Below are 3,472 nucleotides of genomic sequence, written 5' to 3'. Positions count from 1 at the left end.
CCAAGTAGCTGGAACCACAGGCACCTGCCACAACGCCTGGCTATTTTTTGGTTGCAGCCATCACTGTTGTTTGGCGGGCCTGGGCTGGATTCGAACCCGCCACCTTAGGTGTATGTGGCTGGCGCCTTAGCCACTTGAGCCACAGGCACCGAGCCTGAGCCATGCCTTCTATTTTTTTTGAGACAGAGTCTCAAGCTGTCACTCTGGGTAGAGTGCCACAGCAACCTCAAACTCTCGGACTTAAGCGTTCTCTTGCCTCAGACTCCCAAATAGCTGAGACTACAGGCGCCTACCACAATGCCCGGCTATTTGTTGTTGTTGTTGTTGTTGCAGTTGCATTGTTGTTTTTAGCTGGCCAGGCCGGGTTTAAACCTGCCACTCTTGGTGTATGTGGCCAGCACCCTGCTGATTGAGCTACGGGCACCACCCACTATTCTATTTTCTATCTCTATGAACTTAACTATTCCAGGTAAATCTAAGTGGAATCACAAAAGCTATAGCTGGGACTGCAGCTCCTATGTCTGGCTCATTCCACTTAGCATATTTTCCAACTTCAACCATTTTGTAGCAGGTGTCAGAACTTTATTCCTTTTTAAAACTGAATAATATATCTCATTATATATTGTATACATGTCCCAGTCAGCAACAGTGGCTCACATCTGTAATCTCAGCACTTTGGGAGGATCTCTTGAGGCCAGGAGGTCAAGACCAGTCAGGGCAATATAACAAGACCCTGTCTCTAAAAATAAATGAAGAAAATTAGCTGGGCTCGGAGGTGCATATTTATACTTCCAACTACTTGGGAGACTGAAGTGGGAGTCTGAGGCAGGAGAATCACTTGAGCCCAGGAGTTAGGCTGCAGAGAGCTATGATGTACCACTGCACTCCAGCCTGGGCAACAGAATAAGACATATTTCTAAGAAAAAATAAAGGCAGACTTGGTACAGTGGCTCATGCCTGTAATCCTAGTACTTTGGGAGGATTGCTTGAGGTGGAAGTTGGAGAGCAGCCTGAGCAACATAGAGAGACCTTGTCTCTACTAAAACATTAGCTGGGCATGGTGGTGTGTTCCTATAGTTCTAGCTACTTGACAGCCTGATGAAGGAAGATTGCTTGAGCCAAGAAGTTCCAGGTTGCAGTGAACTAACAGAAAAAAACCCAAACAAACAAACGAAAACAACCCTGGGGTCGGGAGTCAGATATACTTGGGTTAAAGTAGTTGCTTCTTTGAAGGCTATCTTTATCCGGCCAGTTTTAAGAATCTTTTTGTCCTACAGCCCAGGCCTGCCAAACAACAATGATAACTACAACCAAAAAATGCCCAGGTGTTGTGGCGGGTGCCTGTAGTCCCAGCTACTTGGGAGGCTAAGGCAAGAGAATCACTTAAGCCCAGGAGTGGGAGGTTGCTGTGAGCTGTGACGCCACAGCACTCTACCCAGGGCAACAGCTTGAGACTCTTGTCTCAGAAAAAAAAAGAAAAGGACTCTTTTTGTCTACTACAATTTCACTAAAATATAGCAAATAAATTTCTTTTTATCTACAGTGTTTGAAATATGTTGAGCTTCTCGAGTACGTGGATGTTTTTCAATCAATTCAGGGAAATTCTTAGCCATTATGACTTTGATTTTTACCTCTTTTCATTTATCTCCTGTCTGTGGGACTCAAATCAAACATGTTAGACCTCACCGCGTCTTCTGTCTCTTACTCTCTCCTTCCTATTTTTGGTGTTTTTATTGGTGTCTTCTGATTTATATTCAATTTAATAATTCTTTTTCAGCTATGTCCAATCTGCTGCTAAATCAAACCCGCTGAGCACTTGTTAGGTATTTTTTTTTTCCAGTTCTAGAATTTCTATTTGTTTCTTTTTCAACTCTGCTATGTTACTTTTTATAGCTTCTAATTTCCTGCCAAAATTTAAGCTCAGTGTAACTGCCTTGCAGTCTATAATCCCAGTATTTGGAGATCCTATTTCTGTCTGTTGTTTCTATTTATTCTTATTGATGGGGTCTTACCTTCTTAACAGCTTCATTAACTTTTTATGTATCTACGTATGTATTTACGTTTTGAAACAGACTCTCGCTCTGTCACCCTGGCTAGAGTACAGTGGTATCATCATTAGCTCACAGCAACCTCAAACTCAAGCAATCATCCTGCCTCAGCCTCCCGAGTAGCTGGGACTACAGGTGTGCGCCACTGCACCTGGCTAATTTTTCTACATTTAGTAGAGATTGGGTCTCACTCTTGCTCAGGCTGATTTTGAACCCCTGAGCTCACGCAATCCCCCTGCCTCAGCCTCCCAGAGTGCTAGTTTTACAGCCTGTAAGCCCACCATGTCCAGACTTGCTTTAGACCCCCACTTCTAAAAATAGATAGGCATTGTGGCCGGCACCTGTAGTCCTAGCTACTCGGGAGGCTGAGGCAAGAGAATCACTTGATCCCAAGGGTTTGAGGTTGATGTGAGCTAAGATGCCATGGCATTCGGCTTTCGACAAGGGGCAAGAGCTGTTTACTTCCAGGACCCCCTTACTCCTAAGCAGTAGCATTTCAGAGTCCTGGACACAAAGCAGGATGTTTACGGGGCCTTTATCCTCAGCTGACTCAGGACTCTAGTTTTTTGTCCTCCTAATCCCAGAAAGCTCACAAAATTCCAGCCTGAGTCACAAACATCCATCCTAAATGCTGGGCTCACCTCTTTGCATTTATACTCTTTCCCAGACCACAGCCCGATGATTCTTTTTTAGAGATAGAGTCTTACTTTGTCATCCTTGGTAGAGTGCCCTGGTGTCATAGCCCACAGCAACCTCAAACTCTTGGGCTCCAACAATCCTCTTGCCTCAGCCTCCCAGGTAGCTGGGACTATAGGTGTCTGCCACAATGCTTGGATATTTTTTTCTTTTTTTAGAGACAGGATCTTGCTCTTGCTCAGGCAGATCTTGAACTCTTGAGCTCAGATGATCCACCGCCTCTGCCTCTAAGAGTGCTAGGATTATAGGCATGAGCCACCTCACCCAGACCAGCCTGATGATTCTTGATCATTTTGGTAGCTCTCTGATATTCCCCAAGTGTTTTGAATGTGTTGTCCAGTAAGTATCCAGCCATGTAATATAAAAAATAGTATTAATAGTGGCTGGATGCTTACTTTCTGGACAGCCCTGATATATATAGTATATATATTTGCTCTAGCTTATTTAGATGTCTTCAATAGGAGGGTTAGTACAAATAAATTAGTTTATCACCTCTAGAAGCAGAAGTCCTCATGAAAGGTCTGAATACTTCTGCTTAATTGGCATTAGAACAGAAATGGAGATAGTAGATTTTGCATTAGTGTTGGCTTTCTACATCCTTGGTTCTGCATCTGTGGATTCAACCCATCACAAATAGAAAATACTTTAAAGGCTCGGCGCCTGTGGCTCAAGAGGCTAAGGCGCCAGCCACATACACCTAAGGTGGCGGGTTCGAATCCAGCCCCGGC

The 3,472-nt window shown here is 44.2% G+C and overlaps 1 protein-coding gene across 1 annotated transcript in view; it reads right to left on the bottom strand.

Annotated features, from left to right (window-relative positions):
* RBP7 (retinol binding protein 7) overlaps window positions 1-3,472 on the bottom strand; it is a 9,417-nt gene that overhangs the window by 4,912 nt on the left and 1,033 nt on the right. The window lies entirely within an intron of this gene.

The sequence above is a fragment of the Otolemur garnettii genome, unplaced genomic scaffold (assembly GCF_000181295.1).
Source record: "Otolemur garnettii isolate 467f Iridium unplaced genomic scaffold, OtoGar3 scaffold00067, whole genome shotgun sequence".
Taxonomy (NCBI): domain Eukaryota; kingdom Metazoa; phylum Chordata; class Mammalia; order Primates; family Galagidae; genus Otolemur; species Otolemur garnettii.
Note: the sequence above shows the minus strand (reverse complement) of the source record. Positions and strands in the feature narration are given on the sequence as shown.